This window comes from Cyprinus carpio, chromosome A5 (assembly GCF_018340385.1).
Source record: "Cyprinus carpio isolate SPL01 chromosome A5, ASM1834038v1, whole genome shotgun sequence".
In the NCBI taxonomy this organism is placed as follows: Eukaryota; Metazoa; Chordata; class Actinopteri; order Cypriniformes; family Cyprinidae; genus Cyprinus; species Cyprinus carpio.
The window spans coordinates 2,557,041-2,583,528 of record NC_056576.1 but is presented as its reverse complement, the minus strand read 5'-3'; the positions used below and the strand labels follow the sequence as shown (position 1 = coordinate 2,583,528).

The following is a 26,488-nucleotide window of genomic DNA, read 5'->3' as shown; positions in this document are numbered from 1 at the left end:
TTCTGGGATTAGCCTTCTTCATCCCACCCTGGCCGTCCTGTCTCTCTCGATGACGTCTGCACGCTGATGGATCTTCATTAGCTTCATTGTTTCTGACTCCAGTGCAAACAGGCCACAAAAGACCACTTCCTGCTAGTGTTGCTAAACTGTGACTGAGTCAGTCCCGGTGAACTCTGGAGCAGCTGCACGTGATCGAGAGCTTCACGCCTTCAAGGCCGGAGCGCTTCAGTTCCTAAAATCCTTTCCTGTTGCGCTGCTTAATCTGCGAAGCAAATCATGTTTAATGTGAGCTTTTTCACGTGTGTGTGTGAGTGTTTGACAACACCGCATCAGTGCATTACAACTGTTAGTGAGACGGGAGGACTCAGAAAATATGACATCATCTGTACACAAGAAGAGTCCTCGTTTTCAATACAGATCTTTAATTATATTTACTTTAAATTAAACTTTTCTCACTACAGACAAGAGGTCAAAGGTCACTAATTAAAACGATAATATATGTACGTTAAGTTATGTTTCTATTAGTGACCTTTGACCTCTTTCCTAGCTAAATAAATACAAATATTTGTTTTTCATTGCAAATAAGGTACAGACACAGGTGTGCTGACACAGACTTTAAACTGGACACAACTAATAACTGTAAAAAATAATAGAAAAAAAATAATAAAAAATAATTATTATTTGTAGTAATAAAAAAAAAATATTACAAATAATGGCTGTAAAATTTTGAAAATTGATTTTATTAATAATTTAATAATCATTATTGCTAAAATAAATAGTAACAATTATAATTTTTTACAGTTATTATTTGTGTATATATTAATATTTTTTGGTGACCTGTTACGAAGATAAATATATATATATTTTACACTGCAAATTGGCACAGACTTTAAACTAGGCACAAATAATGACTTTAAGTTTTTATTATTATTTTATTTAAAAATTATTAAATAATGTTTATTGATAAAATAAGTATTGTCAATAATATATTTAATTATTATTTGTTAGTTTTTATTAGTGACCTTTGACCTCTTACCTAGTCAAATAAATACATTTTTACACCACAAAAGAAGGTACAGACACAGGAGTGTTGACACAGAGTCTAATAAATGTATTCAAAATATTAACTATTAAATCATTTAGAATTAAAAGTGTTTTTACAGTTATTACTGAATTTCAAACCAGTGCTGACCAATTATGGTTTAGTAACCAAATCATTTTTTTCATAGAATTGTTAAAGTAATAATTCACCCTAAAAATAAAAAAACAAGGAGGTGTTCCGCTATATTCACAGTAAATGAGAGCTGCACGATTATGACAAAAATCATAATTGTGGATTATTCCCTTGAAATTGTAAGTGCGATCGTTATTTACGATTATCACCATTTACACTGAATGATGTTTTGAATTGTTATACCATTGTTTGAAGCAACTGCATGCCATATTTTAATATAAAAAAATAAACCGGCTGAAAACTTTTATTACCTTTCTAACGTATTAAGACTCAGATGTCAGCTATACATTGGTTTGGTAAGATATTCATGGTATTATGGTGTTATACTAAAATTAAAATAAAAACCCTTAAGATAAACTGTAGAAAGAAAAAAACACACATTATGTAATTGTGGCATTCGTAATTGTAATCACAACTAAAGATTTAATTATTATGCAGCGCTCGTTCTGAAGTTGAAGTTCCACAGAACGTCTCTGGAGGTCATGAGGGTGTAAACGATCGTCTCGGGTGAGCTGTGTCTTTAAGGAACTGAACTGGAGTCAGAAGGAGAACGAGTGGCTGGTTGAGGGAACTAGTCTGTGTGTAACGGGTCAGTCAGGTGGAAGGGCAGTCAGGTTTGTGTGGGTTTGATTGGTTTGGTAGTGTGTGATGGAGTGTGTGGTCAGGCCTGTATGTGTCCATGCGCTCGTCTCGTCTGTGTGACGGCCTCGACTCATATCAGCTTTCAGACGCTCACTGTGACCACTGGATCTCACTGCATGTTAACGCCACATACACCCTGCGCCTGTGTGTGTTGTGTTTTGGGTTGTGAGTGAGTGTGAGGGAGGGAGTAGTGTGTGTGAGTGTGTGTGTGAGAGAGAGAGAGAGAGAGAGTGGAGTGTGTGTGTGTGTGTGGTGTGTGTGTGTGTGTGTGTGTGTGTGTGTGTGTGTGTGTGTGTGTGTGTAAGAGAGAGGCATCGACAGATTCACACTGACGATTCCAAGCCGAGTTGCAGGATACAGGTTTATTAACGTGAGGTTCAAAGGTCGTACCATGAGTTTTGGCACATTTCCACACGGCAGGGTTTGGATCGTGAGTTTGGAGGCAGAACTGTGCCGACTCTGCCAAAAACATGCTTATCATGAAGCGGAACCGCTGGAGTTACAGATGAAAGTGCACATGGAGAAATGTCATCAATTGACGTTTTTAGAAGAATTCTCCTGCACTGAAAAAAAAAAAAATTGGCTTGGACACAATTTTTACTGAGAAATTTCTTGTAATTTTCACAAATATTTACTAACAAATGGCAAGTAACACATTGAATTAAATCAGACATTTTAAAGAAAAAAATGTATTTTTTATTGTATTGTTTTATTTACAACTTTAAAAACAAGTATGGGAATATTAAACTGAAGCTTATATAATTGATATTTTTATATGGTTGTAAGAAAATATTGTTAAATAATACTGATATTGCATGATATGTTTAATACACTACTGTACCAATGAAACTAGGGTTATTGTAGTTAACTAACTAACTAATTAACTATTTGAAATAAAACTAGTAGTATCTTAATGATGCTAAAATAAGGCTGATTAAACCATGGTTTGTAACAGCATGTGTTGGGAAAAGTGTGACAAATGAAACTTAAATTATTATTATTTCAATCTCTTCAGGAAAATAGCCTTTGCTGCTGATATGGTGTTACATAATGACTGAGTAATTATAGACGGTGCAGACGTGTCACTGTGGGTTAACTAGTCCTGCTGAAGTCTGGTTTGTTGTGGTCAGTCCAAGGGTCAGCGCTCCTCCAGACCAGAGCTTTATCCCAGCTGATTAGTGATTTAGTCTCAGGCTGGAAAAGCTTCAGATCAACAAGAAACCACATTCACAACATACTCCACAACCCAACTGCGGGATGGGACTTGATTTCCTCCCTGATGAATTGATTGGATGGTGAAAATGTCTCTGTGTGAAGGAGGTTAAAAATAATGCGAGGGATTGGTGACGTCAGCTGGCGCATGCTTTGTTTGTTCTGAGTGTAATAATGTCAACAGTAAGATCAGGCACATGCGTTAAGACAGTAGAGAGCCAGTTTGGATTTCATGTGAGAAGTGGATCTGTGAGTTTTTATTTCTGTTCTTCAGCAGCTGTGACCGCGGCCGTCTGCGTCTGCTCAGGTGTCATTACGGCCAAAACTAACCTCTTAATAGCATCACTGCTGAAAGTTTACAGTCAGCATGATTTTCTTGCTTTAAAAAAAAAAAAAAAAAAAAAATCATTATTTTATTTGTCGAGGATGCATTAAATTGATCAGAAGTGACAGTAAAGACATTTCAAATGTTACAAAAAAAGAAATGCTGTTCTTTTGAATTTTCTGTTCATCTGTGAATCCTGAAAAATAAAATGCATCACAGTTTCCACAAAAATATTGTGCAGCACAACTGTGTTCAACATTGATAATAATCAGAAATGTATCTTGAGCAGCAGATCATCATATTATTATGATTTCTGAAGATCATGTGACACTGAAGACTGGAGTAATGATGCTGAAAATACAGCTGCGCATCACAGAAATAAATTACAGTTTAACAGAGATTCACACAGAAAACAGCTGTTTTAAATTATAATAATATTTCACAATTTTGAGCAGAAGAGACTATTTCGTAAAATCTAACCGACCCCAAACTTTTGAACTTTAGTCCCTGTATCTGATCGGCTCGAGCATCAAGGTCATCATCAAAGCATCAATGGCTTTGATTCATGTGAACTCATAAACCTTGTTTCAACTTCAATAAAAGAACGTAAATGATGCTTGTAAAATGTTGACACTGAAGCCTGGAGGAAATCCAGCTTTGCATCACAGGGATAAATTGTATTTTAACAGATATTCACATGGAAAACAGCTATTTTAAATTGCAATAATATTTCACAATTTCCTTGTTTTTACTGTATTTTTAATCAGATAAATGCAGCCTTGGTGAGCAGAAGTCTTCTTTGTGTTTGTGCAAAACTCACGGCCATGATCAAGTCAGAAGTGTTTTAAGAATAGAGTAGGTTGAGTCAGTCGCTGTGTTGATGTTTTTTTCTGCAGTCCCACAGGAAAGAAGTTCCGCAGTAAACCTCAGTTATCCCGATACCTCGGGAACTCGGTGGATCTGGGATGTTTCGACTTCCGCACGGGCAAAATGATGCCCGGCAAGATGCAGAAGAACAAGCACAGACTGCGCAGCGACCAACTCAGCCTGAGCAAGGTACTGAACAACACACAGCTCACGGGCATTTTCTTTTGGTCTTGGTTATTTTGGTTTTGTTAATTGGTTTTTGAAGTTGATTTGTTTTGTTGTTTTGTTTTGTGATTTTGTTCAGTGATAAACAGCAGTATTTAAAGGGATATTTCATCCAAAAATGAACATTATGTCATCATTTGCTCATCCTCATGTCGGTCCAAACATAATAAATGAAATACTGAAATAATTCATGCATTGATTCTCATGCATAGTGCAAACACGCTTGAGCTTCTGTGACAGGATTTGAATGCTGTAAACAGTGTTAGCTCATCTGTGTTTATATGCAAATAAAAGTCTAAATTACATCTGTTCTTTACTAGTTTTGGGTGAACAGACTTTTAAGGACAGAGTGGAGTTGCATGGAGATCCGTGGAGAGTAGTGTAGAGATGCGTGGAGATGTGAAGAGTTGTATGGAGAGAATTTTAGCTGTGGTAATTGTAATTATTGTATAAATATAAAAGGTGTGCACTTGTCACCTGTTTTTTTTTTAAACTTACAGCCATGATGAAATAAAGGCTTTTTAAAACTTTTTGAATAAGATTTGAGTGCCTTGGACTTCTTTTTTTCTGACGAGTTGAATCATCCCTTGGACCCAAAGAGCACAGAGACAAGGAACCTATACTCCGTGCAGCACTCCTGTTGCATTCCTTATTTCAAGGTATTGTATAAATATGGTCTGCACTAATACATTTGAGGACAAAAGACACAAGAAATTTGAGATCACAGACTTTATTAATTGCATTTCCACCCGTGTAATTTACAGATTGGAATGTCTGTGTAATCGTTTCTATTTGGGACTCACCAAGATGAGGTTATATACACAATATGTACTGGTAACAAGAATTATCCAATGCAGGGAGATGTGTTGCATGGAGAGTTGTGTAGAGTTGTGTGGAGATGCAAAGAGTTGTGCAGAGTTGCAGAAAGATGGAGATGTGTGTAGAGTTTTGTAGAGATGCGTTGAGATGCGAAGAGTTGTGTGAAGATGTGAAGAGTTGTGTAGAGTTATGTGGAGATGCAAAGAGTTGTGTGAAGATGCAAATAGTTGCATGGAGATGTGAAGAGTTGTGTAGAGTTGTGTGGAGTTGCAAAGAAATGCAATGCGTGGATTTGTGTGCAGATTAAAAGAGATGCGTGGAAATGCATAGAGTTGCGTGGAGATGCGTAGAGTTGTGTGGAGTTGCGTGAAGATTTGTGAAAATGCGAAGAGTTGCGTGGAGATGCAAAGAGATGCATGGAGATGAGTAGAGTTGTGTAGAGATGAGTGGAGATGCCAAGAGTTGTGTGGAGATGTGTGGAGAGTTTGGTAGAGATGTGTTGAGATGTGAAGAGTTGCATGGAGATGTGAAGAGTTGCGTAGAGTTATGTGGAGATTTGAAGAGTTGAGTGGGGAGTTGTGTGTAGTTGTGTAGAGTTGTGTGGAGTTGCAAAGAAATGCAATGTGTGGAGATTAAAAGAGATGTCTGGAAATGCATAGAGTTGCGTGGAGATGCGTAGAGTTGTGTGAAGTTGCGTGGAGATTTGTGGAAATGCGAAGAGTTGCATGGAGATGCAAAGAGATGCATGGAGATGAGTAGAGTTATGTGGAGATGTGCAGAGTTGAGTGGGGAGTTGTGTGTAGTTGTGTAGAGTTGTGTGTAGTTGCAAAGAAATGCAATGTGTGGAGTTGTGTGGAGATTAAAAGAGATGTCTGGAAATGCGTAGAGTTGCGTGGAGATTAAAAGAAATGTGTAGAGTTGTGTGGAGATGTGAAGTGTTGTGTGGAGTTGTGTGGAGATTACGTGGAGATTACGTGGGATTGGTGGGGGTTGGGTGGAGTTGAGTAGAGTTTTGTGTTGGATTATGTGTTTGGTTTGTGTTGTTGTATGTATGGCTGTCGAAACCCATTCTCACACCTTTATTTTTTACAGTGCTTCAACAAGCAGATGCATTTACACTTGTTCAGTTGCATCTGGAAAATGTCTCAAGCGGATTGTAGTCCATCTCAAATGTGTTTCGGAGGGCATTCACACCAGATCTTTTTATGATCGACTGACTATCCAATCAGAGAAAACCCTGCGGCTCAGTGTAAACAGGCACAGTGAGTTCATTTTGAATAAGGAAGCTGCAGATTTTCTGCAGTTATCTGCTCTCGTATGGGTTGTTTGTCCTGTAGTTTTGCGTGCTGATCCTGTGAAGCGCGTCATTGCGTGGGCTGTTAGTGTGTCTGTGCACTTCCTCGTGCATTTCTCTCAGGATTCTGATATGATCTCAACATGCAACACGCTTTCATTTTCAGTTCAGCAGACTCTCTGTATTGTTCATTTGCTCGTAATGAGTTGGTTGAAAATGCAAATCTGATTTCTCAGGATGAGGTAGGAAAGGTTTGGCTCTGGTCTCCGAGATCATGGATTTATGACTCCAGAGCCGGTCTGTGTTCGTCATGCTGGTGGACGTTATAGGTGTGTTGTTGTGTGTCTCGCTGTGTGACATTTTTGTGTCTCACTCTCATTTTTTATATTTTTTTTTTTTTTACATTTTTATTGTAATTTCTTTATTAGTTATTATTTTTTTGAATGATCCAACAGATTAAAGCAAATCCGCACATTATGGATAATACAGTTCTATGGGTACAGGAAACATCGCCTTCTCCAAATAAACATGCTTCCTATAATTGCTGAGATTGAACAGTACTTTGCCAACTGTTTAGCCCTTATTTTAGATAGCCTACCAATGCAAAGTGTTCCTGTGGCTCAGTGGTAGAGCATTGTGTTAGCAGCGCAAAAGGTTGTGGGTTCGATTCCCAGAGAACACATGTTAGGTAAAAAATGTTGTCATGAATGCACTGTAAGTCGCTTTGGATAAAAGCGTCTGCTAAATGGAAATGGAATGGAAAGTCCATGGATCACCAGCCCGTGCACATGACGTAGACTACGACTGCATCAGAGACCTCTACAGGTCGGCAGTGGGAGGTTTAATTTAGTTCAGCTGTTGTTTTTTCACAAGGGTTTTTTATATTGCCATCTTTGTGAGGAAATTTTGTCCCCATAACATAGGGAATACTTGTACCACACACACACACACACACACACACACACACAGTTTCAGTATTAGAGTTTAAGACAGGAGATGTGATGTGCAGCGCTGAATGTTAATGATCTGTAAACATCTGTAAATCAATTGTTTTGCTTCTATAAATGAGAAACTGCATGAAATCTTCCATTTCATATTTTTTATTTGTTTATGTTTAATGAGTTTTATTTATTTATTTTTTTCTTTCATGTATATGAACTTTAATTATTTGAATTTTTTAATGAGTTTTATGATGACATATTTTTGTAATTTTTGATACATTTTATGTATTTATTTAAATAAAATGTTATTTATTTTAAACAAACACTTATTGTACATATTATTTCCTAAAAATTCACTAAAATAATCAGCAACAGAACATATGATCGATAACTTGATTATACTTTATTAATTAATTAATTCTTCCATTCATTAACTGATTCATTAATTATTTTAATGACCTTTATTTATTATTATTTATGATTATGATTACGTATGATTATTTAGAATTTTATTTAAATTAATTTTATTTATATTATTATCATACATTTAAATTTATTTATGTTTTTTTTAATTGTTTTGATGAATTTGTATTTATTTATTTGTTTGGATCCTGATTTTGTACGCATGTGCAAAAATGACAAAAAATGTGTTTTATTATTTTATATTCAACAGCTGTGAAATATGCAAATGCATTATTTTCGTCCTTGTTCACTAATGGGAAACTATATGTTTTTTATTTTTTTATTTTCTAAAACCAATTCTTATTAATTGACGTGACATTTACACAGCGTATCTTTGTTTTATTCCAGCTGAACTGTCTCTGGACTCTGAGTGTGTAAACGTGTCTCTGTGTTTGTAGGGGAAGCCGGATCTGAACACAGCGCTGCCCATCAGACAGACAGCCTCCATCTTCAAACAGCCGGTCACTAAAGTGGTCAATCATCCCAACAACAAAGTCAAGACAGACCCCCAGAGAGCCACGGAGCAGCCGCGACAGGTGCCCTCATCACTTCTTCACACTCCGTTACACCTCTTTCACTCTTTGAGCACCTTTCATAACACTTTACAATAAGGTTCCGTTAGTTAATGTAATTAGTTAGTAGATTTCTGAAGATCATGTGACACTGAAGACTGGAGTAATGATGCTGAAAATACAGCTGCACATCACAGAAATAAATTACAGTTTAACAGAGATTCACATAGAAAACAGATATTTTAGTTTGCAATAATATTTAGCCATTTTTACAGTATTTTTGTTCAAATAAACGCAGCCCTGGAGAGCAGAAGAGACTTCTTGAAAAAGATCAGTAGTTTATGTCTGTCATCAGTTTCTGTATCTGATCAGCAGACGATGCATTTCAGGAACACAATGTCAGTTTAACAACAGAAATGATTAAATACATTATTTATTTGCCAGACATGCAATAAAGTGATCAAATTTAAAATGTTTATATAAAATATTTAAATGTTTATATAAAATGTATACATTTTTAATAAACAAATGGAAGATTTTATTGTGTTGTGTTGCTTAAAGTCCTTGATTTTATCACGTTGCAGCATTTTACGTGCCAATATTTTAGAAAATATAATTATGTTTGGTATTTCATACGGTCTGTTGTCACCCGTGTGAGAGATTTAATCTTATACACCGAGAACAAAAAATAATTAATAAGAGGCGAGATGGATAAATATATATATATATATATATAGACTATATATATATATATAATATAAAATATAAGATTATATATATTATATATATAATATACTATATATATATATATATATATATTTTTTAGTTTTAATCTAAATCTAGCATTGAATTAAAATGTTAGATTATAATATATGAAGATGTCAAGGCTATTTAATCAAACACCTAGGCTGTGCTGATTAACGTTAACATAGAGTCTAGTTTAGTTTACGTGAATTTTCTTGCCGTTTCTTCTCTTCCTCGGTTTCCTTCTTTTCTCTTTTGTGCGTCTTTGGGACTCTTTAATCAGCTTCAGTGATAATCACAGTCTGGCTGCAAGCCGTTATAATAGTGCAGGCTTTTTTTCCATTTAATATTGCATTTTTGTATGATTCCCATTGTCCCGTGATGTTTGGAGTGTTTAGTTTGTTTATGTTGTTGGGGTGAGCGTCGGCTCAGTGTTTCCTCCGTCTCGTATATTCCAGCAGCGAGGGAGGATTTAGCTCCACGGGCCCCGCGGCGCTCATGGACGAGCTTTATTTAATAACCCCTGCTGTGTTTATGAGCGGTTGTTGTGGTTTATGTGTCCCGCGGGCCGCTGATGTCTGAGCAGCGCTCCTCCTCTGTGTTTAGCTCCTCAGAGCTGCTCTGAGATCAGCGGCCAGCAGCTGACCTTCACTATCACTCTGCCCTGATCCAGACGCTTTTAAAGACTTGAAGATCATGTTAATGTTACTGAGGAACGAAAGAGCGCTCAGCATGTACTCATTATCAGTCATGTTGATTCAGAGTTGTTTGAATTGAGTATTATTTATAAGGTATTTATTTTATTTATATATTATATTTGTAATATAGTATTTATTATAGTTACATAACAAAAATAAAACAGTATATTATAATATAATTATATAATATAGTAATAGAATTTAATATAGAATTATATATATATATATAGTATTTTTATTTCTATTATTAATTATGAAATAGTTTTGAACTTTTATTTTTGTTTTCAGTTTTAATTTTAGTAATTTTGTGCGCTTTTGTCAATTTTTTTTCATTTCTAAAAATTTTAATTTAGCTTTATTTTTATTTCAGTTGAATCTTAGAACATTCAGTACTTCAACTTTAACGATTATTAATTAGTTTTGAATTAGCATTTAGTTTTGTATTTTCAGTTTTCATTTCAATTTTAGTTTAGGTTTAAATTTTGAGCTCTTGTCATTTTTTAATGTTTCTATTTTGTTGTATTTTTTTTTTAGTTGTAATTTATTTCAGTTTCAGTAATTTTAGCACTTCAACTTCAACTTATTTTCATTTTTTTCTATTTTTATCTCTATTGTAAGTTTAAGTTTTTATCTAATATAATAATTAATTTGATTTAAATTGAATTTATTTTGTTTAAATGTATTTTATTAAATTGTGTTTCTTTTTTATTTCAATTAACAAACATAATTTTTATACATTTTAGTTAGTAATATACATTTTAATTTAGTAATTTTAGTACATCAACTTCAACTTATTTTATTTCAGTTTTTCTTTTTTTATCTCTATTGTAAGTTTGTTTTTATTTAATATTTTATTTTATTTAAATTGATTTTTTTAATTTCTGATTTATTTCAATTAACATTTTTTTCATTTTAGTTGTAATTTGTTTTATTTCAGTTTCAGTAATTTTAGTACATCAACTTCAACTTATTTTATTTCAGTTTTTCTATTTTTATCTCCATTGTAAGTTTAAGTTTGTTATCTAATATAACATTTTATTTTATTTAAATTTTATTTTATTTTATTTCTGCTTTATTTCAATTAACAAAACAGATTTTTGAAATGGTTTTGTCAGACAGTGTTTCTTGTGTCTGGTGTGTGTGCAGCTGTTCTGGGAGAGGCGGCTGAAGGGTCTGCGCTCGTCGGACGTGTCAGAGGAGGCGCTCAGGATGATGGATCTGCCCAAAGGTGTTACAGAGTAGAGGGCTGGTTGGGTCTGGTCTGAAGGCGTTCGTTCGCGATCGCTGGCTAACATGTGGCTGTGGCGCAGGTATGGGGCCGGACTCGACGGACGAGACGCTTCTGTCGGCCATCGCTAGCGCGCTGCACATGAGCTCGGCGCCCATCACGGGTCAGACGTCCTCGGCGGCCGAGAAGAACCCGAGCATATGGCTGAACACATCGCAGCCGCTCTGCAAGGCCTTCACCGTCACAGACGACGACATACGGTAAGACTCTGGACAGGTCAAAGGTCAAAGCCTCGCTCGTTTCTAACAGAATGCATCAGTCTCACGCCACATTACTGTACACAAAACATCAGATGTGTTACTTTATAGCCTTTATATTTAATACATTATAAAAATATCTTAATGCATTAAATATGCCTTTTCATCTAATATTTTATCATCTAATACTATATTTTATTGTTTCAATTTAATAAATTAATTGTGCCTATATATTTTATTTTTTACTTTTAATGCATTAATTGTGCCTAAGGTTTTGATCTAATATTTTATCATCTAATATAATATTTATTTTTTTCATTTTTTTTATTTTTTTTTATTTTTTATGTTTATTTGTTTCTATTTATTTTTTTGTATTTTTATTTTTATTTTTTTTTAATTTTGAATAAGGTTATTTATTTATTTGTTTTTATATATTTTATTTTTTATTTTTATTTTATTTTTTAATTTTAATGCATTAATTTATTTTTTATTATGTTTTTTTTTTTATCTTTTATTGCATTAATTGTGCCTATATATTTTTTATATATATATATATTTTTTTTTTAATTTTAATGCATTAACTGTGCCTATATATATTTTTATAAATATATATTTTTTTTACTTTTAATGCATTAATTGTGCCTATATAAAATAGGCCTAAATAAAACATTTTATATAAAACTTTTTTAGAAAATAAGTTTTTCATCTCATATTTTATAATCTAATATTATATTTTATGTTTTAGTTTTAATGCATGAATTGTGCCTATATATTTTATTCTTTTAATTTTAATACATTAATTGTGCCTTGTAATACACCTAATAATGATCTCATGAATACTAACAGTTATAATATATTATAATGCTTATAATGACATATAACTATTTAATTAAGGTTCTCTTCTAATATTTATATTTTATTTTAACTCTGCTTTATTTCATTTTACAAAATAATTTTAATGTAACAATAACAACACTGGAAACACTTTACTGGAAGCCTTTATATATAATGCATTATAAAAGTATTTGAGAGCATTAATTATGTAAAAATTTGTAATTTGGAATCATTTTTTTTGGTTCTTATGTCATCTGCTATGTTGATTTTTTTTCTTGTTGCAGCAATATTTTATGCATTCATCGGGGGTTCCTCTCAATCAGGTCGATGGGATTCAGTGTCACAGTTCAAGCCGAGCTGAGAACCTTCCCGCTTCTCCTGAGATTGATGCACGAGAGTCATTTCGTTCCAGCTCTGGTGCTAAATTGGATGCTTGCTGTTTGAAAAACACAAGTGAAATAAGATTTTCCTGCTGTAGTTGTTTCGAGTCTGGGGTTTCCTCAGCATACGGATGAGACGCTGGGCCTGTGCTGTGGTGCAGTGGTTAAACACTTTGAATAAATGAGTCGGACAGATCAGGAACGACTTTAACGGACCAATAACATGGGTTTTCCTCAGTATCTGTGTGAGAGGGAATGACTGTAATGTGATAGTATTTGATGTTTTTTAAATATATTTGAGAGAAAAATAAATGTGTTATTATTTTATTTTTTTTTTTTGTTTTTTATTTTTTTTTATTAATTTTTAATTATTTATTTCAAATGCAATTTATTTATTTATTTTAATTGTTATCATTGTATTTTACATGTATTTATTTTAAATATTTAATATTTAAAAATGTACATTTTAATGATTTAATTTTTATTTAATTTTATTTTTTTTTTATTTTATTTTATTTTTATTTTTTTTTAAATTTTTTTTTTTTTTTTTTTTTTTTTTTTACAATTTATTTATTTTATGTCCTGTCCTATTAGTGCAAACTTTTTGAACAAAATATTCTGAATGTTATGAATTCTAAAAGTTATGAAATAAAAAAAAAATTACAAATTTTAAATCTTTATAATATGCGAGGAACACAGTATCTGCTTTAAGAATATGTAACTATTTTTAAATTAATTATATAATATTGCTCCTGCTCAGAATTGTGTTAAACACACGTCATTCCTGACAGATAAAACAATTTATCTATATAACAATCTACTCCGTAATATAAATAAATATTAAAACGGTTATAATTTTTTTTTGCTCCCCTATGAAAAACAGTAGGTCAATATCGGTGTTTTGAGCAGTTCTGGTATCAAATTCAGTATTATGACTTTTTTATTTATTTATTTTATTTATTTGTTTATTTACGTTTAATTATTATAATTATTTATTTAAAATGGTAATTATTTTATTTTTATTTTAAAATGTATTTTTTTCTTTTATTTTCCATTATTTAATTTATTATTATTTATTTATTATAATGATTTCACTGTTGTCTATTAATAGTCCTGTTATTGTTTGACACAGATATGTTTCCCATCCTGAAATATGGCTGGGAGATTGATAATTGTCTGAAGGAGCTGAATGTTAAAATCTCTCCTGCCAGCTCAAGGTCTTGAGATGGTTTTCTAGTCCACAACACAAGATGGCAGTAGATGCACACACATGCAGCGTGAGTGTGTGTGTGTGTGTGTGTGTGTGTGTGTGTGTGTGTGTGTGTGTGTGTGTGTGTGTGTGTTCTTCTTTATGAGCGGCTGATCTCACAGCCTCATGACTCTACAGGCACTCAATCTTCCCTCAGTGAGAATTAAATCTTTTGTCAGTGATCACTTCTTGAAAACGTTTGTGTAGTTGTTTTGTTTTTAAATAGTCAATTTTTTTATTTTTCATCATTTATTTTTAAAGAGATCATTCAGCCAAAGATGATCATGTCACTCCAAACCTGTGTGACTCTTTCTTTCTTCAGTGGAACACAAAAGATGTTTTGAAGAACATTTGGATCCAAACCTTCTGCTTTGAAACAAAGTATATGGTGAAAGCACTGTATAAATATCAATTTATTGAGATTGATATTTGAGACAAACGACATGGGACCCCATCAGGGTTATTATTATTAAGTAAAACTAATAAAATTTTTTTATTTGAAATAAAATTGGAATAAAATATAAATATAAGATAAAAAAACTGAATGAAAATTAAAAATGTTACCTTGAAAACTAACTCAAATAAAATTAAGTAGAAGCACTGGGAAATAAATTAATTAACTACAAAAAAAAAGAAACAATTAAAAAATAAAAATAAAATTCAGTTACATGTAAATAGTAAAAAATGCCAACTAAAAAAAATGTAACTAAACTAAAATTAAAATGCCAAAATAAAATTTTAACAAAAATTAGAAATGTTGCCTTGAAAACCGACTGAAATGGTTTTAAGTTGAAGCACAAAAATTCCACACTGAAAATAAATAAAAATTAAACTGAACTCAAATAAAAATAAATCCTTAATGCTAATATTGATTAATAATTGAAATTATAATAAAAGATCAAAAAATAGATTATGAATTTTTTGTGAATTTATTAAAATAATACAAGTTAAAAATTATAATTATTAAAATTGAAATTAAGAACTGAAATGTACAGAATATGGAAATTAGAATTTTTGCCTTGGAAACGGACTGAAAAAGTCTGAAATAAAATTACTCATGGTAATGAAACTGAAATAATGAAATAAAAACTAAAACTGAAATAAATATAAATTAAACCTAAATAGTAAAAATTATAACTATTAAAAATGACAAAAGCACAAAACAAAATGACTAAGTATTAAACTAAAATTGAAATGAAATTGAAACAAAAATTAGAAATGTTGCCTTGGGAACTGAAAGTCAGTTGAAGCACTAAGATTACATACTGAAAACAAACTGAAATACAAAAATGTGAAGAATTGTAGTCAAAATGATGTAAATTAATAAATGAAGTTTAATTGTAATAGTGATGACTAATTGAAGAATTTTTTGTATTGGGTAGTAATTTATATTTGTTTTTTTTTTAAATTTGATGTAATTTATGAATGATTTAATAATTTAAACTTAAATAACATGACAGCAGAACATAACAAAATTCTAAAATAATTAAACTGAAATCGAAATGAAACCTAAAAATTTTAAAATACAGTTCAAAATAATATAGTTGTATAGAAATATAACACTAAAAAATAAATAAAAAATACATTTTTCAGAATATCTTTATAGGTTTGGAGCAACATGATTGGCTAGTATTAGGTTAATATTATGCAGTACTGTACCTTTAAGAGTGCTGTATGTAAATGAGTGTTGTGATTGACTGTTAATGTGTCAATATGTTAATGAGCTCATGGCTGTGATGCTTCAATTGTTATTTCTGATGGTTTTTGCCGGTGATCTGTGAAGGAGTTTTTAATTAGATGCTTAGATACTGGTGCTTTTCTCCTGTTTGTTTGTTTATTTTTGGTTCAAAATGCATTCTGGGATTGCTTTTCCTGTGAAGGAAACATGCAGCTTCCTGTCTAGACTTTTCTCCTGTTTGTTTGTTTATTTTTGGTTCAAAATGCATTCTGGGATTGCTTTTCCAAACCCGCTTTCCCGCTTTCCCCTTTAAGGGCGGCGTGTGGGATTGTGGGTAGAGGTTACGAGATTGATTGACAGGCCGGAGGGGGAGATAACACGAGGTCAGAGCCCTTCATCCGCTCTCATCCTCTTCCTCCTCAGGGAGCAGGAGCTGACAGGTCCATCACGGCCCCGGCAGCAAGTCTGGAAGAATGATATGATGGCCGACAGTTTTGGCGCGGAGCCTCCCGAATCCACCCGAGAGATGATAGGGCAGAGCGGACGTGAGAGAAACAGGTGGAGAAACAGGCAGCGCCGGACAAACCACAGGATGACAGGTAAGACTTCATACTGCAGACGGAGCGTCAGAGACAAGCATGAAAAACCACAGTAGCTGATTTGTCACAATTCAACTAATTCAGCTGGTAAGAGCGCTCTGCAGAAGATAGAGGTTTGTTCTGGTCCGATAATGTAGTGCAGTGTAGATAATGTTCTGAATTTTAAGGGATCGTTCACTCACCCAAAAAATTAAAATCCGAGAATCCGATGGATGTTTGATCTCATCAGATTTTGGAGAAAATGTAGCACTGCCTCAGTGTCCTCCAATGGATGCTCTGCAGTGAATGGGTGCCGCAGAATGAGAGTCCAAACAGCTGATAAAAACATCACAATAATCCACAGTAATCCACAAAGCACTCCAGTCCATCAGTGAACATCTGTAGAAGACAAAAGATGAAACAACATCACTATCATTAGATGTTTTGAACTCAAATACATATAGTCTATAATCCATAATCACACTGTCCCTGCAGTGAAAAGTGCATCTGCTGTTGTCTCCTCACCATCAAAATCCAGACACATATTTTGTTTAGAGCTGTTTTTAAACGCCTTGCTTGATCTGTGCAGATTTCTCTCCTGATTCACACCAGAACACTTTTTTTCACTGGAGGAAGTGTTATTATGGATTATAGACTTTATGTATTTGAGTTAAAACATCTTAATGCTGGATTTGTTTCATCTTTTGTCTTCTCCAGATGTTAACTGATGGACTGGAGTGCTGCATTATTGTGTGATGTTTTTTATCAGCTGTTTGGACTCTCATTCTGACGGCACCCATTCACTGCAGAGCATCCATTGCTGAGACACTGATGCAGTGCTACATTTCTACAAACCTGATGAAGAAACAAACTCATCCTGATCTCGGATGTTCTGAGGGTGAATGCATTTCCAGCTAATGTTAATTTTTGCCTCAACTATTCCTTTAAGTTGTTTTATTTGTGCCCCAGCTCAAGCTACTGGTAGTATAAACATAGCCACTGTGCCTTAAGAACTAGTTTAACCAACTAGCAGTAAGCCAAGAGGTAATCAGTCTTATTTTCCTTATTCAAATTGGGGCAATCTACCTGTCTAAACGGACTTTAAAAAGTTATGACCAGTCTTGAAGAAAACAAATTAGATGACTAACTTTTTTAGACTAGTCTAAGCAGTTTAGATAGCTGGCCCAAGACTGAAGACTAACCAGTTTTCATAACCGAGTTTTTCCAGCATCAAGTCCTGTTTACAGTTTACCGCAGCACATGTGTGTTGACGGTAACATCTGAGCATCAGTAATCAGAGTGCGTGTGATTGTGAAGAGCTCCAGTGATGATGGAATCATGCAGAAGAGCCGCTCCTCTCTCTCCGGGTCTGAGGTCACGCTGCCATCAAATATTCAGAGCCTCATTAAGACTGTGATGAGAGTCACATCACTTTAGCCTCTTCATCATCATCATCATCATCTTCCTCTGATTCTTTTTAAAGGAAATTATAGTTATATTCCTTTCATTCCAATTCACCCAGCCTTCATGAAGATCCATTTCTCCATCCTTTCGAACGTTAACTGCTATCGGTGGAGTTTTGCTTTTCCTCAAAATCCGGCACAGTCGCCATCCTGAATGCTGAATGCTCTTGAGAACGATTTCGTCGACAGAACAATGCTTTCCTGAATAATCTGTCATGCTGTTTTGCCTTCCGCTGCTTCACTGAGCTCCTTTCTCTCTCATGAGCAATAAAATATCAAAAAAATATCAGAAATATCCGCTGGGTTGAATTAGTCGCGACGCGCTTTATTTTGCATTCTGGGATTGCTTTTCCTGTGAAGGAAACATGCAGCTTCCTGTCTAGACAGTATGTCTATGTAGTAAGTGAAAATAAATTGCATCTTTAAAGAGTTTGAGTTCTGGGATTTCTTTTTGTGGGGTAGATGTTGGGTTGTTTGATTGAGGTTACGGGGTTGGTTATAACACGAGGTCAGAGCCCTTCATCCGCTCTCATCCTCTTCCTCCTCAGGGAGCAGGAGCTGAAGGTCCATCAGGCCCGGCGCAGTCTGGAAGATGCTCTGATGGCCGACAGTTTGGCGCGAGCCTCCGAATCCACCCGAGAGATGGAGGGCAGAGCGGCGTGAAGAGAAACAGGTGAGAAACAGAGCGCCGGAAACCACAGGATGACAGGTCAAGACTTCATTACTGCAGACGGAGTCAGAGCAGCTGAACACAACAGAGCTGATGATGCACAATTCAACTAATTCAGCTGTAAAGCAGCTCTGCAGAAGATAGAGTTTTGTTCTTGTCCGATAATGTCAGTGCAGTTAGATAATGTTACTGAATTTTAAAGGAATAGTTCACCCAAAAAATTAAAATCCGAGATCACGATGAGTTTGATCTTCATCAGATTTGGAGAAATGTAGCACTGCATCAGTGTCTCAGCAATGGATGCTCTGCAGTGAATGGGTGCCGTCAGAATGAGAGTCCAAACATCTGATAAAAACATCACAATACTCCACAAGTAATCCACAGCACTCCAGTCCATCAGTTAACATCTGGAGAAGACAAAAGATGAAACACATCCAGCATTAAGATGTTTTTTAACTCAAAAAACATAGAGTCTATAATCCATAATAACACTTCCTGCAGTTGAAAAAGTGCATCTGCTGTTGTCTCTCACATCAAAAAATCCAGACATAATTTGTTTAGAGCTGTTTAAACGCTGCTTGATCTGTGCAGATTTCTCTCCTGATTCACACCAGAACACTTTTTCACTGGAGGAAGTGTTATTATGGATTATAGACTTTTTGTGCTGTTTAAACGCTGCTTCTTAATGCTGGATGTGTTTCATCTTTTGTCTTCTCTCCAGATGTTTTCACTGATGGACTGGAGTGCTGTGGATTACTTGTGGATTATTGTGATGTTTTTATCAGCTGGTTTGGACTCTCATTCTGACGGCACCCATTCACTGCAGAGCATCCATTGCTGAGACACTGATGCAGTGCTACATTTCTACAAACCTGATGAAGAAACAAACTCATCCTGATCTCGGATGTTCTGAGGGTGAATGCATTTCCAGCTAATGTTAATTTTTGCCTCAACTATTCCTTTAAGTGTTTTATTTGTGCTCCAGCTCAAGCGCCGGTAGTATAAACATAGCCACTGTGCCTTAAGAACTAGTTTAACCAACTAGCAGTAAGCCAAGAGGTAATCAGTCTTATTTTCCTTATTCAAATTGGGGCAATCTACCTGTCTAAACGGACTTTAAAAAGTTATGACCAGTCTTGAAGAAAACAAATTAGATGACTAACTTTTTTAGACTAGTCTAAGCAGTTTAGATAGCTGGCCCAAGACCTCAATAACCGAGTTTTTCCAGCATCAAGTCCTGTTTACAGTCTGTTTACAGTCTGTTACCGCAGCACATGTGTGTTGACGGTAACATCTGAGCATCAGTAATCAGAGTGCGTGTGATTGTGAAGAGCTCAGTGATGATGGAATCATGCAGAAGAGCGTCTCTCCGGGTCTGAGGTCACGCTGCCATCAAATATTCAGAGCCTCATTAAGACTGTGATGAGAGTCACATCACTTTAGCCTCTTCATCATCATCATCATCATCTTCCTCTGATTCTTTTTAAAGGAAATTAATAGTTAATATTCCTTCATTCTACCCAGCCGTCAGTGAGATCCATTTCTCCAGTCGTCGGACGTTAACTGTATCGGTTTGGTTTTTCCTCAGAAATCCGGCACAGCTCCGTCTGAATGCTGATGCTCTTTGAGACGATGTTCTTCGACAGAAACATGCTTTCCTGAATAATCTGTCGGGCTGTTTTGCATTTGCTGCTTCACTGAGCTCTTTCTCTCTCTGAGCAATAAAATATCAAAAATATCAGAAATATCCGCTGGGTGGAATTAGTGCGACGGCTTTATTTCCAAGAGCTTATGTTTATTTTATTTTCTGCTAATGCACATCATGTGATGTTCACACAGAATGCACTTTTGCATTGCACTGCACTATTTTTCTATGTGTCTTCAACATGCATTAGATGAACAACTTTGACCTTTGTGCACGTGTCATTTTGAGCGTTTTTGAAGTGCATTATATGCTGTTTTAAAAACTGTTATATTGTGTTCATATAAATTCAGGGTATGATCATCATGTTCTGGTTTCAGTACAATTCACCAAAAATCACACTATGAAAAAACATATTTGACAACTTTTTTTAAAACAGTTTTCTAACCCTGCATGGTTATAATTTTATCTCGAATCATATCGATCTTGGAAGTACAGTAGTTCATAAAGTCATTACTGCTGTGCTGTTGGGGAGTGTCTGCATCTGTTGATGCTTTATTTTTTTTAATTAATTTAGCCACTGTATTGAATAAATGTCTGGGGTTGTGTTTGTTTTCTTCTAAGAGAGACGAAAAGTAAGCAGATTGAGCAGTTTTTAGAGATTTTCTATAAGCAGAAGTACTTTCCTTCCATGCAATACGAAATACCTCTAGTTTTGTTTTCCTCCAGCTGCGCTCCATTTTCCAGGCTGCTCTCTTTAGGGTACGAGTGTGCTCATTACACCACGGTGTCAGACTGTTTTCCTTAACCTTCCTTAAGCTTAAAGGAGCAACTGTATTTAAAATGCTAGAAAAGAGAGAGTCCATAGTTTCTGTTACATCATCAAGTTGTTCTGAGGTTTTGGATATGCTAAGGAATTTGGATACATCAGGAAGATAACTTAAAAAGCAGTTTTTTGTGGTAGAAGTGATGGTTCTTCGATACTTGTAACAAGAAGTAGAATTTACAATTTTGGCTATATGAAGTTTGCACAGAACTAAATAATGATCTGAGATATCATCGCTTGGCTGCATAATTTCAACACCATCAACATCAATTCCATGTGCCAGTATTAAATCTAGAGTATGATTTCGACAATGAGTAGGTCCTGAGACGTGTTGTCTAACCCCAATAGAGTTCACAATGTCTATGAATGCTGATCCCAATGCATCTTTTTCATTATCTACATACTTGTTTCTCTGGAAAATGTTATATGAAGCACAATTACTTCAAACGAGTTATACTTGAAACCAGAGCTCTGATAAATACTGAAAATGTTACTATAAACTGTAGCAACACCTCCCTCTTTACCTTTTGGGTGCTGCTCGTGTTTATAAAAGTAATCTTGGGGGGTAGACATTTAAAATAACGTAATGCAGATCACCCTAAATAAAAAAAGTCACATAATTCCAAGAAAAACATCCATGGTTATCCAGTAGATGTTTAGTATTTAGATTTTTTTCACCTTCTCTGCCCTTTACAAACACACTGTTTTTGCTGCTGTACCTTGAATACATGTGTATGTTAGTGTGTATGTGTGTGAAATGAGTAACATCAACATCATATGTTAATGAGCTGATGATTGTGATGTCATCGTGATTTCTGCAGCTGATTTTATCACACAGATGTAAGAGGTTCTGCTGTGAGTTTGCGTGTTTGCACTCGACCTGCTTCTCCATGCCGTCCATCAGTAACCTGATGCTGAAATATTGTTTCTCTCTCGATGGGATTGAATGTGTTTATGAGGTGACGGCCGCGAGAGGAGCTGCGACACAAAACACAATTTAAATACAAATTAGAGAGTGCACGGAAACCAATAGCATTTGCATTAATTCCACTGGTGTGTTTGTAAGATAAATGAGTCTGTCCTTAGAATTGAGAGGATGTTTCTTTTCATTTAAATGAGCTGGAGTTTTCACACATTCACTGGCTTTTGTCCGTAGGGTTGGGGTTGCTTTGTTTTTTTTGTTTTGGTTGGGTTGTATTTTTTGTGTTTTTCTTTTGTATTTATTTTATTGTTTCTTTAGTGTTATTTGAAAAAATCGCATGCAACACCTTTACTGACCTAGGTGCTGCAGGTTTGCATAGAAAATATAAGTAAAAAATAAAAGCAAAATTTTTTTTGTTACTTGAAATAAAATATAAATTTTAACTGAAATGAAACAAAATATTTTTTAAAAATATGAAAATATATGGAAATGTATATTAGACATATATATTAAACTATATAAATACACACACACACACACACACACACACACACACACACACACATATATATATATATATATGTATATATATAGACTATATAGACATTTAAAACTGTGTTATTATAGTAAACTAAAACATAATAATAAATTTGTTACTTGAAATAAAATAAACTTCAGCTAAAAAAAGCTATATAGACATTTAAAAAATAACCTAATAAAAATGACAAAAACACAACACAATTACTAGAACTAAAATAAAGTGAAACTGAAAATATAAAAATTAAACTAAGTCAAAATATTAATAAAAACTATAACAGTATTTCAGTTACACTAAAATAACACTAAATAACAATTAACATGAAAACAGAAAAAATAATATGAAAATGTTTAAAATATTGATAAACTATAATAGTACCTCCATTATAAATAACAATAAAAAAAGACAAAAATTATTATTAATAATCGCAATTAATCGCTTCCAAAATAAGCGTTTTTGTTTACATAATGTGTGTGTACTGTGTGTGTCTATATATATATATATATATATATATATATATATATATATATATATATATACACACACAAACATGCATGTATATATTTAAGAAAATATGTTGTTCGTATATTAAATATATTTATATATAATATAAATTATTTGAATATAAATATATACATGTACATACATGCAAATATTTTCAAAATATATACTATATATGTGTGTATTTATATATACATAATAAATATACACATTACACATACATATTATATAAACAAAAGCGATTAATCGCGATTAATTGTTTGATAGCACTGATTTTTACAATATTTAATGAGGAAAATGTTTTAAGTGAAAATACAAAGAAAATATATATATATTTTTTTTTTGAAGCAGAAACAATTACACATGGTATTACAAATATTGTACAAAGTGTATTTATATTGAAAAAAAAAAATTAAATGTTGTGCAGTATCTGGCGGATTTAAGTATTTAAATCAAAAGAGTGTTTGATGAATTTGATAAGTCCATAAACAGTCTTTAATAGCATAATAGTCTTGATCATTTTAAGAGATCTTATAGTTGGAAACAGAAAAACAGACGCTTATGATGCACCTTATGCTATGGTTTTTATATTATAATATGTTGTAGATGGTTGTAAGATGCATATTTTATGTCACATTTTTTCAATGAGCAGCTAGAAGTAAAGCGTAGAAATTAAAAAAATAAAAGTCTCAATGTATTGCAGGCTTATTGTGGATTAAAGGTCCCCCATTATGCATAAAATCTTTTTATTTTTGATTGTTATTAGTATTTTGCTTCCCATATCTCTCATATTTTTGAATGAGCAGCCAGATGTATTAAAACAAAGACATATAAGAGAAAATAAGAGTCCCAGTGTAGTTCATGCTCGTTTTAATTAAAAGTTCCTATATCAATTTTTATATATATATATTTTTTTTCTTCTGGTTATTATTGGTATTTCAGTTCCCATATTTCTCTTTTTGAACGAGCAGCTGAAAATACTAAAGTGAATACATTTCAAAATAAGAGTCCTGTTGTATTTCAAACTTATTTCTGATTAGAAGTCTCCCATTGTGCATACTCTTTTTTCTTTCTGGCTATTATTGGTATTTTGGTTACACAATAAACAGTATCTGGCATTTAAACCAACGTTAGCTCTTGTAGTTTCTCTCTGAACTGCCCCGGACTAAAAACATTTTTTTAACACATTCAGTATATGCACAATAATCTTTACATTGCATTTCTTTAAACGCATTATCACATATTAGTAAAATTCAATATCGATGGACCTCCACTTCTTGCGTATTGATATATGAGAACTTAAACCGATTTCTGTGCACATGTAAATATTGAATAAAACATGTCTTGTGTATTTAAACTCGCAGTTCCCTGTTTTCCAGTTGAATTTGCTGCAGCCTGTTAAATTAAATAAAAGAATTCGAGAAACCTGATTATTTTGAGACTTTATGTGTGTTCTGTGACGGTATTTATTTTATTTGTGCAAATCTTAAGAAAGGTCTTAGAAAGTGGATTTTAGAAAGCTTGTGGAGTCAAGCACGACGAGCTGTTTTATAATAGCGAGGCGTTTTCAGTCCCCAAACTCTGTGTGTGTTTGTACCCTCGTGAATGTTTAATTAATGCTTGTGCTTTCAGGCAAACTCTTAAATTGTGGGGCAGTTTGTGTTAATTACCCCCTTTATCCTGAAACCTCAGCGTAAGTGAAAAGCTTCTGCTAATGAAGATGCAAATTACCCGCGCCGCTCGTGGATTGATTGTACAGCTCTCTCTTTATTCCTGTGATGGACGCACATTAGAGCTTAAAAGCGTTGTATTTATGTACATTGCACGTTATTTTTTTCAACACTCTGCGTGTGCAAGATGATTTGTGTTTCCTGAGGTAATTAAAAACACTTTTTATAATGATTAGGTTTAATTGAGCCTGTAATCATGTTCTATGTATTAGGCAAAAATACTGTGGAAAAAACATCCACGCAGAGAGATAAAAGTGTTTTTATATCATTAACTTGTAATTGAATATGGCAGCTTATTGTACGGAATGAATTAAAGCTCTGTGGAGCTCTATATTACAAGAAAAAATCATGTTTTCATGGCATTTCACTGATGAATCTGAAAGGAATAATGCTAAAATGCATTCACCCTCAGAACATCCGAGATCAGGATGAGTTTGTTTTTCACTGATAAATCTGAAAGGAATAACACTGCATCAGTGTCTCAGCAAGGGATGCTCTGCAGTGAATTGGTGCCGTCAGAATGAGAGTCCAAACAGCTGATAAAAACATCACAATAATCCACAAGTAATCCACAGCACTCCAGTCCATCAGTGAACATCTGGAGAAGACAAAAGATGAAACTTAATCCAGCATTAAGACGTTTTTAACTCAAATACATAGAGTCTATAATCCATAATAACACTTCCTCCAGTGAGAAAGTGTTCTGGTGTGAATCAGGAGAGAAATCTGCACAGATCAAGCAGTGTTTAAACAGCTCTAAACAAATATGTGTCTGGATTTTGATGTGAGAGACAACAGCAGATGCACTTTTTCACTGCAGGAAACTTTCTTCATTTGTAGATTGTCAGAAAGCCTGATGTTGTGCTTTATTTTGCAGGTTTGTAGTGCACTGGAGTCCGTCTCCGCCCTCGGTGGACGCCTGTATGTGAGGTCATCAGTCTGCGTCAGCGGCACACGTTCAATAACCCTTTACCAATAGCTTCAACCAAGGCCTTTTTCAACAAGAGCATATATTTTTTTATGTACATATCTATATATAATTGAGAACAATGCTTATTTTGTGTCAGACAGAAGAAAGAGAACTCTGCTTTTATACGAGCAAACGCGCGTCAGATCAGGTCACCGTCGCTGGGCTTGTTCAGAACTCTTTCTACTTTCGTTTGGTGTCGTTGCTCTCTTCAGGGTTTGTGACAAAGGAATAATACGCCTGCGAATGTGTGAATGGAAAACTGCTTATTTAAGAAACAAAATTATACCTTGAGATAAAAATGTGTACATTTCTTGCATCATTCTAGAGTAAATAAATGATTATATTCACAAATAGGATCTTATGTTTTACTTCAACAGACTTGCAACTTTTGTTGCCCAATATAACTGATGTTTGCTTTAAAATAGATTCAAAGTACAGCACTGTTAATATATTTGTTTTTTTAGAAACTTTTGTTGCCCAATATAACTGATGTTTGCTTTAAAGTAGGTACACACACACACATATACATATATTTATATATATATATATGCATACATACACCAAAAATTATTCAGACACCAGATATAATTTTACTAGTGGGTGCAGGACACTATAGTTCATGTAATTAAAGAGAGCAAAAATGTAAACACTGTGTCATATTTTTTATGTGTTTGTTTTTTATATGTTTATTTGTTATTTCTTGGTTTTTTTTTTGATTTATTTTAATGTTTTATTTGAATTTTAAAGTATTATTGTGTGAAATGTTGAAGGTGTCTGAATACATTTTGGTTTGACTTGATTTGATATATATATATATACATATATACTATTTATATAAAATAAATATTTAGTTTTTATAATAATAATATATTTCTGTGTGTGTGTGTATATATATATATATATTATTTGGCACCTGAGTAGAAGCTCATGTCAATTTATATTTTTTATTTCATTTGTAATAATATACTGTATATTTTTAAAACTGGCATAAATTTTTTTTTGGACACTTTGCATTTGTACATTTGGAATACGTTTAAACTTAATGCT

The 26,488-nt window shown here is 33.7% G+C and overlaps 1 pseudogene; it reads left to right on the top strand.

Annotated features, from left to right (window-relative positions):
- LOC109065477 overlaps positions 1 to 25,792 on the top strand; it is a 30,309-nt pseudogene extending 4,517 nt beyond the window's left edge.
- The last annotated feature ends 696 nt before the right edge of the window (positions 25,793 to 26,488 follow it).